The sequence below is a fragment of the Agelaius tricolor genome, unplaced genomic scaffold (assembly GCF_023055355.1).
Source record: "Agelaius tricolor isolate 1412-34295 unplaced genomic scaffold, bAgeTri1.0.p SCAF_26, whole genome shotgun sequence".
In the NCBI taxonomy this organism is placed as follows: domain Eukaryota; kingdom Metazoa; phylum Chordata; class Aves; order Passeriformes; family Icteridae; genus Agelaius; species Agelaius tricolor.
In genome coordinates, this window is record NW_027269286.1 from 8,182,287 (window position 1) to 8,200,129 (window position 17,843).

The window sequence follows — 17,843 nt, forward strand, 5'->3', positions numbered from 1 at the left end:
AATCCCCTGGAAAGGCTTCCTTTTAAAATAGTTACTCAAATACATGAATATTTTTCTTTTTCAGTTGACATGTTAAATACAAATTCTCTTCCTTGTGACTAGCTTTAAGAATTGCACATTGCATTCCAGCTCCACACTCTAAATGGTTTCCTAATGGAATCACTCCGTATCAGTATTTAACCACTGAGGATAATAAATCCAGATGATCCTTCAGTAAAGACCTCAGTTGTGTCACTGGATTAGTGACTGTTAAGACAAGTACCTCAGCAGGGAAGCAGACAGCCATTTAATGGCTAATGACAACTTCACACAATTATTTGTGTATAGTTCTATTTGATTAAATGGGTATTCCTCTCAAGGGTCAGTGACATCAGAGTTTGTCTTAGGATCCAAGCTTACCAGCTTGGATAAAATGAATGTAAATAAATAAATAAATAAATGAACAATAATAAGTCAGATGTGAGAACAAAGGAGATAACAGAATTCAATTAGACTACTTGGAGATGGTCCTGACAGAAGGCATGAAATATCTACCTATCTAGGAAGGCCAGTTTTAGGAACAAGGGTGGTGGTTCATAGAAGCATTTAATTTCCTTCTTTGGATGTTGGTTTGCAGTAGACCACTTGGCAGGATCTTTGAGCCAGCAAACAGATCTGACACCTGGCTTCCAGCCCCTGTTCCAGGGAATTCTATAAGCAGTTTATACAAAGCTGAACAGTATTAAGAAGAGATATTGAGCAGATAATTTTAGATAATGTACCCTGTGCTGTGCAGGAACCTTTCTTTAGAGGCAGATAGGGGCCTGAGTCCATTTTAAGAAGCACTCCTCTGTCAGTGTTGGTGACAACTGGAGGAAAAAAGTGGTTGTTTCAGGTATTTTTTTATACCAGTCTAAGTTTAAGAAACCCTTCCAGCTGAAACTATTTGTCAAATTAATGTTGAATTCATAAAATTGTTTTGGAATGGATGAAATTGCTTTTTGGGGATATGAATAGTTCATTCACAGGAAGAGAAATGTGCCCAGCTCTGGCGGCTTATATTGGCAGGAATGCACCCAAATGTTGCTAGAAATGACTTCCAGGATGAAGAAGAGTGATGAATCCCACACTTAACCTTAAAAATGTGCTTAAAAGCTTTCCTGAATGCAAAGTATATTCTTGTTACTGGAAGCACAGGGCTGAATTCTGCTCTGCTTTATGTGCTTATGTACATCCAGGCAGGCTAAGTGCCAAAAAAATGCAATATGCAACACTTTTGCAGAAGTGTTTGCTACATCTCCACCTATTTCCAGAAGAATTTATGCTTATGTAGGTTTCTCTGACAGCAGAGAAGCAGGTCCAGTTTTAAAAAAAACCACCTTGAATATGAGTCAGCAGTCAAGGGAGGGGATTTTCCTGCTCTGCTCTGCATTGGGACAGCCTCACCTTGAGGGCTGTGCACAGTTTTGGGTGCCACAGTGTAAGAAAGACATTAAAATGTTAGAGAGTGTCCAAGGAAGGGCAATGAGGATGGTAAAGGGCCTTGAGGGGAAGCTGTATGGGGAGCAGCTGAGGTCACTTGGTCTGTTCAGCCTGGAGGAGACTGAGGGGAGCCCTTGCTGCAGTTACAGCTTCCTGGTGAGAGGAAGAGGAGGAGCAGCTGCTGATCTCTTCTCTGTAGTGACAGTGACTGGACCCAAGGGAATGGCCTGAAGCTGTGTCAGGGGATGTTTAGGTTGGATATCAGGAAAAGGTTCCTCACCTGATGGTGGCTGGGCACTGGAACAGGCTCCCCAGGGAAGTGGTCACAGCATCAAACCTTGACAGAGCTCAAAAAGTGTTTGGACAATGCTCTCAGGCACATGGTGTGACTCTTGGGGATGGTGCTGTGCAGGGCCAGGAGTTGGACTTGTTGATGCTTTATGGGTCCCTTCCAACTCAGCATATTCTCTGATTCTGTGATTTTTTTTTATACCTCTCTGTCTCATTTGATTTGCCTGCAGTGATTGTTAAACAGAAAGTCTCCAGTGAGGTAAATGAAATCTTTTGCTAACTCTCCAGGATAGTGAAGGCATTTAAGTCAAATATGGCTCTTCCAGACTGAGTGTGACACATCTGCCTTATCTTTTCTTCCTTCATTGCCATTATCCCACTTAACGCTGGCATGATTAACTGACTAAGTGGAAATACTGAACTGTACCTGAATTCTTTCTTTTCCTATCAGTTCTTGAAAGGCCAAAATGATAAATGGGATTAAGATCTCAAAGCCTCACTTCCATCACAAAATGTCAAACCAGCTACTACATGGGTTCAGAGTTTCTTAAAATCTGCTACATCCCTGCTGTCTCTATCTCCCTCTGCACCTGTGGAAGTGCTTGTGACAGCACACCTTTATGTTTTTAAGGACTGCCTCTGGTTGTCTTGACTTGTAGGCATAGGGCATTTAATATGTGTCTTTGGCCTCTTCTACTTGTCAATATCCAGCAATTCAGAGGTCTGATGCACAAAGAAAATGAAAGCAAAGAAAAGGAAAGGAATATATTTTGAAATTTGTTGTAGTGTGATGCCATTTCCTGTTTCACATATCCCAACCCCTCAGGTGTGCCAACCTTTCCTTTCCCCTTTTGCCCTCCTGCTAAGAGCTGTCCATCAATCTTAACATTCCAGCAGGGTCGTGGTGTGGTTGGCAGAAGTTCAAAAGATGCCCCTCAGGTCCGGGCTCATTGGCCTGTCCAAGTGTCTGTATCCCTTGAGCCTTCCCCTCCTCACACCTGGTTGGCCCTCACCTGTCCCTTCCCTCCCCCTGTCCCCGGGCTTAAAAGGAGACGAGACCATGCAGTCGGGATTCTACTGGGAGCTGTTTCAGAGGTCTACCATCCTGCAATAAAACTCTGGATTAAGACTCTACGATAGAATCCTCTCCTTTCTCTTCACTGTCTCCTGAACCTTTTCCACCAGAGGTAAACTGAGTTCCTACTATGCCTGGATTTGTTCCGAGTGCCCAGCTGCAGCACCCAGCCGGCCAAAGGTATCTCTGAGGTGAAACACCACAGCTGCCACCTTTGGTCCAGCAGCAAGGGTCAGACGGGGCCAGGCACGTCCCACCCAGAAATATTTGGATTAATATTCCATAGAAATTCCAGAACTAACTATACAAGAGATATGTAGAAGGTCTGACAGTATGTCAACTCCACCTTGAACCTCCTGTTGAATGTTGCCTAAACACTCTTTCCATGACTAAAGCTCTATCACACCCATTTCCACAGTAAGCAGTTAACCTATTAGAAAAGATAAAAATATCCCAAATGATATATTACATCTCTAGAGAAAACCAGAGAGACATTGGTCAGACATCCTAAGGTCATTTTTGATCCCAGAAAACAAACTTATTTTCCCCATGATGAGAAAGACGGAGTCTTAAATAGCTCCCTTTTATTGGATTTGGATAGAATTACCTTCTGTCCCCTGAAATCTAGGGGATTTTTTCAGCCTGAATATACAAGTAGGACACAATTGAGCACAAAAGAGAAATTAGTATTACAAGGAGTACTGGTTTTCCTGCCCTCTGTCTGTATCTGCAAAATCTACTGTCCTGGACATTACAATGCCATTGTATCTTACAATTACAATTTTATCACCCTGTGTTGCGCACCTGTGACTTTTTCAGGCTTCTAATTGTACAAAGCTCATTCTGGTGAAAGGATCATGAGCATTTTCAAGCAGTTTATAATGAGGATGTCATTGCTTTTCATAGTGTTAGCAAGATTACCATCATGTGTTCATGAATACTTAAACACATTCAATAAAAAGGATGGGATGTGAAGAGGATGAGCTATTGCAGCTCTGAGACTGTTAATCAAGGTTGTAAATTATCCATATCCTTTAAATTCATGGTGGGACAGCAACGTCAAAGAACTGTTTCTCCAGTGGGCTGCAGTCAGAAAAGAAACATTTTTTTGTTTGTTTTTAAAGACATTAACATATTCCGCAATGCTTCAGTATAGAAAATTAGTTTAGAGTCCCAAAGTACATATGGTCATGAGCTGTGTCTTCCTTTGCTTGCTTCTGTTAGCTGACAAATTGGTGATTTGAGCTAGAAGGAACACTTTATTCAGTGTATTGGTTCTGGGGGAGGTTGTGATACAGGTCTGATGCTTTACAGTGTAGGCTATCAGATATACATTTTTGTTTCCAGGCAGCTCCATTTATTTACTAACTGATTTTTGTATTGAACCTTCTTCTGCCACCTAATTAATTCTTGTTAGTTTTCTGGAGTCTGCTCATTCACACTCACCTGCAAAGTTCCCATTGCTTCTCTATTCAAGGGACTCAGGACCCTGCTGACACAATCACTGATTTCCTGGGTGCACCAACAGGCACAGACAAGGGCCAAGGACTGACTTCTGGCCCAGATGTCAAGTGACACAGACCAGTTCCTGTCAACACTACTTAGAACAACTTTCTTACTAGAAAATTATTGAAGTTCGCTGTCATGGTGTCACATTAAGGACTCACAGTTCAATCACGTGGACAAGGTGAACACTCAGGCTCAATCCTCCTTTTCTCAGCAGAGTGAACAAAGCTTCTGAGTAAGAGTGATGTTTCTCTCTGCCTGCTGGGGTCCCTACCACAGAAACCTATTATCTATGAAAATTATTTTAGAACTAAAATAGCTTCTAGTGAACTCTTAACCTTAAGGGCTACTATATTACCAAAATCCTCTCCTGTTCCTTCTCTGTTCATAAAAATCACTTTAAAGCTTCTGTCACCCTTAAAAATAAAACACACTGCTGTGCAATGTTTATTTTTGCTGTGATACTGTCATAATTCTAAGATGCCCAGATATTAACTGGGGTACTGAGATCTTGCTAGCACTCAAATGCCTACTTCAGTGCTTTGAAGGGAGAGAGGGAGTCTTGAGTTCTGGGCTTTTCTGAAAAATTCAACATTTCATTTAGTATGACCCACTAGAGGAAGTGGACACAAGGAATTTCTATCTATTGCATGTCTCTACCCTCTATACTAGAGAGTTTCAGTCTCCTAGTTTTACTCTATTTAGACCTCCGTAGTCCTTTTTGTCAGCTTTATGGCAGATTGTTGTGGGCAAGGTTAAAGACAAGTGGTCCCAATTCTTTTCAGTCTGCTCTGCCACTTGGTGGTTAGGACACTTGTGTAGAAGGTAAAAGGAGGAGGTGACTCAGAATCTCCTCTGGCAGAGCAGCCAATTCAAGTTAGGCTTTTGTGCTATTGCTAAAAAGACCTGATTATTGATGAAAGATTTGCCACAGAACTGATGATGTTGGTTCAGGACAGTCAGAGAGTGTTAGGCATGTACCCTCCAATAAGCTTAACTTGCTACTGAGCAGTGTATTGGAAGGCACACTGACCTTGTTGTGCCCTCTTGTACTGTGTTGAGTCTAAACCTATGCAAGACTCAATTAATATAAGCTTATTTGTAACCATCTGAGAGATGTGTCTTTTATATGACACTCTGTTTGATGCAGGGGAATATAATCTCTGAAACACATACCTGCTTTCTCTAGTTATGTTGGCATCAATGTCAAGTTGATCACATGAGGAAGACACATCTCCTAAGCTTTTGAATTTGATCCCTAAACCGATGCCTCCAATGTTTTGACTGACATTAAAAAAAAAAAGATATCAGATTCCAGCAAGCTCCCACTTTGACTAGCTAGCCCTAAGTTGTGATGAGCAGGCATCTGTCTAAAGAAAACATCTTGTCACACCTGGTGGTACCACAGGAGCTGGATTCCTCTTGTTTGTCTTTAAAAGTGCAGGGAAACAATAGGGAAGACAATCTTTGCAATTAATGTGATCGAGTTATACAACATAAACCTTTGACAAATTAAAACAGACTCTGTTGCAAACAGGCTTTGAACATAATTTCTCCTAAAGCTGACATGAAAATACACTTTTAATCAGAAAGCTAGAGAACAAAATTCTTTCATGTTATTATTGTACTGTCTTTTTTCATCCCCCTTTATTTTTGCACTGTGCTGAGCCTCTAGTGTCATAATTGAACTGAACAGATATTTTTCATTAAACACCAAGGATCTTTTCTGTGCCCCTCCTCAGATCCCCTTGAAACTCCCAGAAGTAGCAATCTGATTTTCTTCGTATTCAAATCTTCCTACTTGAGATGACAGTAAAAATATGGATGATTGCTTTAAACCTTGGTTGAGGTAAATGCAATGCTCAATAACTTCATCAAATAAAGCTTGAATTTTATGGTGCATATGCCAGTCTTCATGGTTCACTGAACTTTTTCAAATAGTACACTGCCTGCCTATATCAAATTTGTAGAAAAGGATTGATTTTGTTGTTATTGTTGTTGGAATAAGGCCATTTCAACCTTGTTGCATGCTTTCCTGAAATAATAATGCTATATTAAAAGATAAATGATAAGCAGATTACTGTTTTTAAGGATTATTCAGAATGTTAACAACAAATATGACAGACTTGCTGCTGTAAACTTAAATGGCAAGTCTCAACCTGATTATTAAAGTTCTGTTTTCCACAGACATGTAGGATTATAGGGCAAGTTGGTTTTTTTGTCTGCCAGACAGAAGCATTATGCTTTCAACTATTACCATAGACTGCTATGATTATTTTTCCCCCATGTATTTCCTTCTTTTTGTGGTGGTATTGATAAGATAGCAATGGAGACTGTAAAGTGCTTCCTGAACATAGCTAATGTTACCAACTGTGATAGTGGGAGAAAATGTGATGAAAGCAGACACATTAAGAACATTATCCATTTCCAGACTGATAGTCAGTGACAGGACAAGTGGTATCTGTTTAATGAATTATTTTGAAACCTGGCTAGTGCAATGAATTCCCCTTAGATTTTTTTCTATCCATGTTTTCTAAGGCCATTTGTATGTAGTTGTATTTTCCTGCATTTGTTTGCTTTTATCTGTAGTTGGATGATGAAAGGACTGCCTTTAGCATACACAGGAAGCAGCATATTTAAAAGCACATAAAATGCAAATCTACCTAAAATTTTGGTTAGGAAGTATGTAGTAACAGCTCCTTAGCTGCTGTCAGAGAACATAACTCCATAGAAGTCACAAGCACAGTGCTAATGTGTCCAAGCTGAGCCTGTATCCTCCTTAGGTCCCTATCAAAGCAATAAATGATCAAAGCTTGCTTTGTTCCTTCTCCCAAATAGTTTGCAATGTCGCATTCAGTTCTAATTGGTTTATCCTAATTTCTTTTTTGTCAGTGCCTTTTTGTGGCACTGGCAATTTTCAATGACATGCATCTTGGGATTTTGTAGGCAAAAATTAATGCCAGTAATAATTAGACATCACTGAGGCCCAGGATTTAAAGAGAAATAGGTTCACATAGTGCAGATAACAGCAATATTATCTCAATTTTTCAGTATTGTCTGAATGCCAATGGCATGATATCTGGTAGTGTTTGGTTTCCAAACAGTATGGAGATAATGGAAGCTTATTTCCATTAGCTTAAAACCAGCCAAAACCAGACATCCCAAATTTATCTGTGCAAGCTAAACCTAAAATGATAGTGGCAATTCACTCATTCTATATTGGAGCAGAACAGAAAAAAACTGTAAACAATAACAAACCCTGTAATTTGGGAAAGTCTATACACAAGTGCTTCTATGATTTCTTATGTGGAGAAAGTCACTTTGGACTAAAGCTAACAGCTGTAGTGGGGAGTGGATACTTTGCAGAGAAATATATAGTGGGCATTTTTTATCCTCCTTATCCTTAATTTGCTTTGAAGCCCCCAAAACTGCATGGCATTTTGTATTGCGTCTGGCTGAGATGGAGTTCATTTTCCCTTAGCAGCCCTCACAGTGCTGTGCCTTGCACTGGTAGCTGGAAAGGTGTTGATAACACACGTTTGGCTGCTGCTGAGCAGGGCTGGCACAGCACCAGCACTGTCTCCCCAGCACTTCCCCCTCCATCAGTACTCTGGGTTGGGCAAGATCCTGTGAGGGGAAATATCTCGGCAAGCTGGCCCAAAGTTACCACAGGTATATTCCATGCCATATGACATCAGATCAGATACAGAAGCTAAGAAAAGGAGTAGGAGTGGGGGCATTTGTTATTTACAATGTTTGCCTTCCCAAGAACCACCACATGTGCTGAAGCCCACAGCTTCCTGGAGAGTGGCTGAACATCACTGCTGATGGGAAGTAGAGAATTAAATTATTGGCTTTTCTTTTTGATTGTGCACACACAAACTTCTGCTTTTGCTTAATTAATTAATTAATTAAGCTTTCGCTTAATTAATGGCCTTATCTTGACCTATGAATTGTTTTACAGTTTATTTTCTCTCCCCTGTCCAGCTGAGAAAATGGAATGACAGAATGGCTTGGGGGATATCTGGTGTCCAGTCAAGTTAACCTATTGTTAAGGCAAATCATCTGAAACATTTCCTACAGTGATGATCAATTCTCTCACATGTTTTCCTTACCTGCTTGTGGGGCTTTGAAGAAAGCTGTCATCTGCAATGTGATCTTTGGGTCAGAGATTCCTTTTTCTATTTCCCTCCCAAGATCTGTTGAAGTGAGGCCCAAGTCCTTATGAATTTTCATACTGATGGTACAAGGAATCAGTAAAGCTGAGTCTCATGAGAAAGAGTATTTGTGCAACAACCGCTAGAGAAATCCATGTTGCTGGACTTGTGCTTCAAGATTGGGATTTTTAAACCTATATGATATAAGAACCTGATTGTAGGATGTGCTTAGAGTAGTGAGAATGTGATTTATTTAGTTAAGGTGTCCATTAAGTTCTTGTAATCTGCATATCGTAGTCCTACAAGTAATTGGTGCTGACGTGCTCAGAAAGTAACCTGAATATGAAACCAAGTCAGTGGTAGATATGAGATGTCAAGAAATAAATAGATAAATATTAGGGAGTTAGAGAAAGCACTTCATTAAAAACTCAGTATTCAGGCAAGGTTAGAAGTAAATTATAGATTCAACCTGCCTCTAGGTTTGTTGGGAGTGAGGGTGTATGTGCTGAAATCTCTTGGGTAGCATTGTCATCAGCTATAAAATAAAATGCACCACCAAGGGCTTATGTGGACTTTTTTTTCCCTGAACATGAAGTGTAGGGGGAAAAAGAAAACAGGAAAGCTTAAAAAAATAATATAAAAGGCAAAAGAGGAGTGGTAAATGCTGGTTAAAACAGTAGGAAACTTACCTTTGGCCAGTGGGGGAAGGTTGACAAGGTTAAGCTGGCATTGCACATTGGAGTGTTTAACATATTGTTCCGTGCATCAACATTTTGATTTCATATTCATTTGATAAATAATGCAGTGAGAACAGAAAAAGGTACATATGAAGCTCCTTTGACATTGCTTGTAACAGTGGAAAGGAATAGACTTGCAGTGCCTGGAATGTCAGTTGCCACACATACTAACAATTATACAGAAAAAGCTCTCAGACAGCAAAATGCAAAATTATCCTCTTACAAGTAACCCTGCTGCTGTACTGGAAAGACTTAAATAAACTTGCATGCCATTTGCACATGCTGTAAAGTGAGAACTGTGTCTCTAGCTTATTTATTTTGTGTTGCAGTTGAATTGGGCATTTTCAAGGCAAATGAGGGATGACCCTCAAACTGAGACAGTATTTGGATTCCTGACGTGTATACACGCACATACACACATACATACATATACATAGAGAAAGACATATATATATTGCAAATATCTGTAGCTCATCCAAGTCCCTGGGGAGAATCTCACTGGAGACATGCAGTCTCATCTACCAAAACAAATTGAGAGCATCTTCTTTAACCCAAGTGATGCTCCTCTTTCCCATTGCCTTTACTCCTTCCATTTGGGTGTGCTTTGCAGCTCATTTTCTGAGTGAAAACAGCCAGTGTTGTGAGAGACCAAGGAATTACATGCAGTTTATACAGTGAGGAAACCATCCTTAAAGTATGAGACATCCCACCCCTAGGAATAAGAAAGGAGTAAGGTGAAGGTTAGGTCCAGTATAATCAAAAGAGATTTGCCAGCAAATATATGTTGATGACAGGAGTTAGAAACAGTTAGTGGCATTTCCTCTTTTCTGTAGTAATGAGGCTGATTGTTACTTTTGACTTTTATTATGACCGGCAATCTGATTCAATGAGCAATCACATATAGTATGTGTAATTCTATTATTTATTGCTTTGTTCACTATTCACTTTACAATTTGGCTTTAGATAGCTATCATTTCAAATTATTCGGTTCAGTGCTGCAATTAGACAGCCAATAGTCAATCCTAAGTAATGCTTTCTTCTGGCACATGGTAATACTTGAAGAATAATTCCGTTCTCCCAGTCGAGACAAAGCTGCTGAGAACAGTGCATTCAATTTTCTTCTATTCCAGATTGGCTATTTGAGTTACTGCAGCTCCTGAACTTATGCAGTTTCAGCTGCTTACTTATCTGCAATAAAATTGTTAGAACTAAGGAGGCCTTGAAAGCTTTTCTGATTAACAGGCTTGATGCCTTGTAGAGTGCATTACTGCTATAGTGAGAACTAAATATATGGGAATAAAGAAGCTTGGTAGCCTTGGTGTCCCACCAATATGAAGGAGATGATTAAAAAAAAAAAAAGAAAAAAAAAGTTAATTGGGTTCATTTGAAGTGCTTGAATTGGGCCAGAGACAGCAAGTTGCGTTTTTTCCTAGTGTATTTGCTTTAAGAGGTAGCCCTGACAAGAAACAGAGTAAATACTGATGGATAACCAAAGATTCAGGTGGTTGAAGGGCTTTTAAATAAGACAAAATTACTATAAAACAAAAACCCCTATATTCATATGATGGTAGCTTTCTGCCCATTTCTCTTTTTGCCACAGTCTTTGTCCCAAATATAAAAAAAAATATTGTCAGATTCTGTTTTTGTTACAATTTTTTTTCTCAGTAATGAAACATCAACATTTTCATGGTTTGTACACTACATGAAATATAATATTTTGCTGGAATCCTTTGACCTTTTCAAAAACATGTATTTTGATTGTCTGGCAATTCTGCTATTTCCCTGCAGGTTAGAGAGGAAAAGTATGTTTTGTGGAGGAGGTGAATTTACAGTGGCGTTGCACTGGGCTCTGTGGCAGATATTCATATGCAGCCTGGATATAGGGGTGGGGGTGATTTGTAATGGTTAGTCCTGCAAAATGCAGTGACCTAGACAGATTTTCTTTTTCTTTTCTTTTCTTTTTTTTTTTCCCCCTGGTATCATTGTAATAGGATCTGTTTTGATGAAAAGAAGAAAAAACCTCCTCAGAAAATGTCCAATTACCCAAGATGAAACTCAAGCCAGGCCTCCAGGAATGACACCCAATTCTGTCTTGCACCTGAAGCCATCTTCTTTTTTCCCCCAGCAATGCTGGTAAACACAACTTTTCAGCACAGAGGCTTCAGGCTGACAAAAATTCCCTGCACACTGTTTCGTGAAAAATGTCAAAGTTCTGAAAAAAAACTTGTTTTCTTTTTATATCAAAATGAAAATCAGACTTTTCAAAATATTTTATGAGAAAGAAAAAGACCAAACCCTTATCCTCTGAAATGGTATGAAATAAACAGGCAAGACACATGTATATGTAATGCAGAGAATAAATCTGAGCCACCAGTTTTCTTGGACCAAGTGAGGGTGTTGAATGGGGCCTTAATGCTTCTGGTAGTGTTTCACCTGACTGGGACATCCCTTGGAGGCCAGGGTATGGTTTTGACAGGCTGATACAATAACCATAAAGGTAAACGTGCCTCACTTAAAAAACTTCTGCCCAATCCTACCCACAGCTGGAGAAGTTTGTAGAGCATGAGACCTGCTCGGTTGGATCACTTTTATCTCTTTCTGTACCTGAAGCTCTATGGGTGCTGTTCCAGCCAGCAGCAAAACTCCTCGTCATGCTGGACATTGCAATATTCATCTTCCTCTGAATCTTTATTCCAAGTGTTTTGGTCCAGACTAACAGCACGAGACAATTAGTTTTTCCTATCAGATATGACAAGTCCTCTATGCATCTGGATGCATTTCTTCGTCCTGTCCTGGATGGGTTTATACTGCACCTTTTCTATTTTCATTCTTCCTCACTTCAATTTGTTTAAAGTCTTTTTATAATGGGAAGCACTCTCTCTTTTCATAGCCAGTGTCCTCTTTTAAATTTCTGCCTAAAACATTTGTGCATATTAGGCACTTGTGTTTCATGCTGCATAAATTTCTGCTGTAATTTCTGGACAATCTTACATTATACTTCTTTTACATTCTTACATATGTTTAACATCTTTGGTGGTGACATTGACAGTGAAATTGTGTCCTCAGCAAGTTTACCAATGACACCGAGCTGTGTGGTACAGTCAACACACTGAAGGGAAAGGATTCCATCCAGAGGAACCATGACAGGCTTCAGTGAACTTCATTAAGTTCTACAAGGCCAAATGGAAGCTCCTGCGCCTGAGACAGGGCAATCCCAAGCACAAGTGCAGGCTGGCTGGAGAACAGGCTGCCCAGAGAAGCTGTGGATGTCCTATCCCTGGGAGTGTTCAAGGCCAGGTTAGATGGGGTCCTGGGCAACCTGGTCTAGTGGAAGGTGGACCTTGCCATGGAAGGGGGTTGGAACTAGATGATTTCTAAGGTCTCTTCCAACCTAAATCATTCTATGATTTTATGATATGACTCTATGAAAATCTTATGTGTGTGGGTCTTTAACTAAAGTCCCACAGGCTTTTTTGCCCTTCAAGTAACCTGAGATGGAAACAACACTGGAATTAAGTAAACAACATGTTCTGGAACTATAAGTAATAGGGCTGTTTTCAAATGCCCATAAGTTACAGGAGAGGAGAAGATACTCATATCAATTTTATATGCCTCAACTCCAGATGTAACACACCTTTCAAAGCTTTAATATTAGTGCTGGCAACCTGGACACAACCTGCTGAGAATTAATTTATTTTTAACTATGGCATGTGATTTAGTCAGCCATCACACAATTTTGAATAATAATTTTACTGCCTGGCTATTTTCACATTTGACATTCACTTAAACCTTTCTTATGTTGTAAAGAAAATAGCTTTGATGTAGGCAGTTATACAGTAATTTAACCTTTATGTCTTCATCATTTGGGCATTTCAGTTGTATAACTTGTCTTGCTTAAACACCTGATCCCTCTTTCCTATCCATCACATCACAGTAAAGATACTTGTATCAGTGAAAATTTAACTTTTAATTCTATTTTCAGGTAGAAGTTTTTCAGTATAACTTGCTATGTTGCAAAAGAAATCTTTTGATAACAATATTAGGTATAAGAAAGAGACTGATCTTAGTGACTGTGGGAAAAAATCTTTCTTTGACTACATCAGATCTTTTGTTAGATTTGAAAATATCATTTTATTGCAGAGTGAAGAGACAATAATTTTTTATAGATAGATTTTCTAGGAATGAGTGTAGGAGCTTGAGCTTCCGTTCTAGACTTGCTTGATTATCTCCAAGGTAAAATCTGGATTAGATCTGCCATGAGATATTTATATAAATTACCTTTTCTTAAGAGAAATATTTAAGATGCAGCTCAAATCTTATACAGAGGCAGAACTGCACTCACACAGCCCTTCACAGAAATGAGGCACACTTTACAGTAGATACCTGCTTTCATCATACCTCTGCTCAAATAAAATTGCATTATTGAATGTTGATCATGTGATGAGCATTCTGTGTTTTCTTTCAGGGATTAATTGTCAGATTAGATTATGTGGGGGTCTGAAGCAAGAAGAACTGTTTCTCTTTCTCCCTCTGGGAAAAACAGAGAATGCAGATTTCTCTAGAAAAGTTTTGCTACATGAGAACTTGGTATTCACGTGAAAAATATGCCTCTGAGCTCTTCTGTTACTGCCTGTCCTCTTTCTAAAGTTTGTGGAAGTGCTGTAAAAGGAAGAAATGTAATAGGCATAGTCAATAAAAAAGAAATAAAGTCTGCCATGAGAAATTGCACAGTGTTCTGAAGCTCATCTGTACAAACATGTATACTAGTTCAAAAGAGAACAGAATAAACCCTTCCTTTTGTAAGTTCAATGAAGTCTTTTGCAATTAATGGGTAGGTAATTGATCTAACAGCTACAGGACTTTTAAAACCAGAGATAGTTCTCAATGCACAATTATATGAATTTTAAACTCTAGTTGATAATTGGAATGGAATAAATTGCAAATTTTAGCTTTGATTCTGTTACAGTGTTTCTGCACACATAAGGATTTCTTTAGAAAATCAGTTATCTTGGACCTACAACTTAGCACAAAGGAATATTTGGTTTACTGAATATTTCATGAATTTATTTTCTTTGTTTTCCTGGGGACTCTTTTCCAGGTCTTTGTAGTCTTAAAACTCATGCTATCCTTAACAGAGCTTTTCTTCATGCTACACCTGACTACACATTTAAGATTTTCCCCATAATGTGTTTTTTAGAGTACAATTGCAGCAAGACTTAAAATGGAGATAGTAGTTTAATATCTCTATTTCCCTTTTATTTTTTATTTTCAAACCTAATTTTCTGAGAAACACTTGGGCAGTGTGGGTCTGATCACATGTCAGGGACAGCTCAGGCTGGAGGGATGAGATAATAGAGAACAGCAAGAGCAGAAAATTCCCCTCCCAAACCTACTCTGCCTGTTCAATTTCTATTCTGTCCAGAGGAGCTATAAAACTCGAGAGAGGTGAGTAATAGATTTGAGAGTCATCAGAAATATAAATTATAGCTAGACATTTCCTATCAGCATCCCATGCAGTTAATGATAAACAGTCAATGAGATGTATGCACTTCTAGCATTTTTATAATGAATCTATTGCTTCCATGACAGCTTACTGTCAAACATTATGCTTTGGAATTTATAACTTTTGATACCATTTTAATACATTGTCTGGATATGCTAAAATCTATTCATTTTCTTTTTAAGAGTATGACACTTTCACCTAATTAACCTAATGAACATGCCTAATGAAGTCCAAATGTCTCTGCAAACACTTGCCCCTGCATGAGGAGGATTTTCTTTTTTCCTTCTTTTTGTCTCTCTCCCTCCTTTTTTTTCTCTTTCTCTCTCTTCCTTTCCTTCTTTTCTTTTTTTTAATGACTGCCAATCAAAAGAGAACAAACAATATTTTTAGAGATTAATGGCTTGGTGGCTCAGAGGAAATGAAAAAAATACAAATTAGATTATTTAAAATTGTAATTGCATAAAAAAAGGATCACTTCTGTACTTACAGGCTGATTTATTATTGATCTTCCTACTAGTTCTCAATGTGTTTACAATCATATGTGCTAGATGTCTAGAAAAGCATTCAAGTAATGACTGCTCTCCAAGTCTGGTTCCTCTTTGCACCATTCTGGGCGTGCAGAGTTGTTTACCCAGTGATCAGACCAGATTCAAGAGACAGGAAAATGCAGAGCTGTATCTCTGCCAGCAGAAAAGCAGGTCACACCTTTGAAATTATTCTTGAATATCAACCTTTTCACTCATCTGTGTTTGAATCTGATTTTACCAAAAATATTTACATTAAAATTTTCCTGCCCTTTGCACCCACCCTAGCCCTAAGGAGGCTATGATTTTAGGTGGCAAGAAGTACATAGGGTTGAACGCAAATCTATTTCTACTATAAAGGTCTGGTTCCCCCCCATGCTACTTTTATGGCAGTTTAACTCTGCAGATTTTATTATCTGCCAAGGCAGAGCTGTTTGGGAAACATTTTCCTTTTCCTGCACTGCCTGGCAGGCAGTTGCAGCCTCCTTGTCCTCAGACTTCTCCATAGTGATAGATCTCAAAGGTAGCTCAGCCTTTTCCTGGCTTTATTGATGGCCTGTTTTGCTCACTAGCTATTCTTCCTTTTCTGCTTACATGGGAGAGATGAGACCTCCCTTGTAACAAAGAATTTTTGGAAAGAGTAGGTGACATATTCAAGTCATGTTTGGAGGAGTTGCTTACAGCAAGCTAAATAGCATTCAAGATCAAAACACATGAAAATGGCAGTCAAGACCTTTAGTTTATTTTTTTACTTTACAATTTGAATATCAATCCCATCATTTAGAAGAGTATCACATGCCTATTCTTTTTATCAGTACAGGCAGGGCATTTTTATGCACTGTCTTATAGCAGAAATCTACACAAATGCTAATAAGCCTGGTGTTTTTTAAATAATTCCATGCTGAACTTGAAAAAACCCCAGCTTTCTGTTGTCTTCTAATAGAAGAGCTGGCAGATTGGTGACATTTCATAGCATATGCTGGTTTCATGTATGTTCATTGCCTGGAGTCCAGGTTCTGCTGCCTAATTGCACAATCAGGAAAGCAAAGGAAGTTCTATAGAGGAGCAGGTAGTAATACAGCTGTGGTGGAGCCCCTCAGCTATTACAGAGGTTGCATATAAATGTGGCAGCAGCATGTGTGGCTATCCTACTTAGTAAAGTCAAGATGGGAACAAATGGAAACATGAAGGGAGAGTTCCACAGAAATGGGTGCAAAGCAGTATAATGGACAGGTGAAATGGCAGAGGTGGTGATGTGGCAGCTAAAAGGCAGGAGAGAGGCTTGAGAAGGAGAATTTATAATGAGTGCTATGGACTCTATAATCAGATTTTCAAATGTTATAGGGCACTTGGAGCAGAGATGTGAACAACTAATAAGGGTTGTGAGCAAATTAGGATGGGGACCCCACTGGGATAGGGGGACTGTGAGACGAGCTAATTTTCCAGGAGATAAAGCTGTTGCTATCTATCTGAGAGACTAGTATAGGCAAGATGGGTGTGAATGGATATACTGAAGACAAAGCTGATAATGAAGCCACAAGTAAGAGGGAGAAAATAAAATGGAGAAGACTATGGTAGCTGTTCTGTAAAAGAATGAGGGAGTGGGTCTAAGACAAGGGGATGTCCTGCATCACCCCATGTTGCAGGAAGAGAATGGACTTTAGTGTAATACAGTGTTAAGGGATTTTGGTTACCTTTTTCTTTAATTCACTGACAGGGACAACTACAGGCTGAATTCTGTAATTTTATCTTTTCATTCTCTTGAAGCAAATTTTTCTAAAGTCTTCTTTCTAGTAAGTATCTGAACAGTTCATAACAAATCATCCCTTCCAGGAGATCATTCATTATTAGACATATTGATGGCATGTTTGAATCTCTAAAGTGGTAATTTATGCTATTAGCTGAGTTGTCTTGATGACCTTCACTACACTAGTATTTTACTCATTCTTTCGTATTCTTGTGCTTCATACATACCAGAGAATAATTCATATCCTTGGTAACCTTTGCAAATGATTTCCCCAGAGGTTTTTCTTCATCAATACCAGAGAAAACTAACCCATTGTCATCATCCCCTAAAAAGTAATTAGCCATGAATAATTGCTCCTTTCTGACATCTTTCTAACTTTGCACTGAATTGATTTTTTTTTTTAAGTAGAGTCTATTAATTGTGGAAGCATTAGGCTGCTTCACACTTTTATTCTCCCATTCCTTATTCTATGCTTTTGTTACAAGTGCTCTGGATTACATTTTGTTTGTCTTGTTTAATGTTGCTTGCACAGTTCCCTAGCTTTATGATACTTTGAATTCCAGACTGGTAGAATAGATTTTTCTATGCAGTGTTATTAGATTCGATTTTGGAATACTTTTACACACTGAGTTATTTTGTGGAAGTTTTATGCTACTTTCATGGGACACTTTTTCTCTTATTTACCCAGCAGGTAAATAAAAGTTTGTCTCTGCCAAGCAAGATACAGAGAAGAAAAATTGATCAGAGCCTATCTTTTTGTAACTGATCCTTGCTTTATGTGTGTGGCACAATTTGTGCTTGACAGGGTCTTCTGAAGCTAGCCAAAATACTGCACAGGGCTC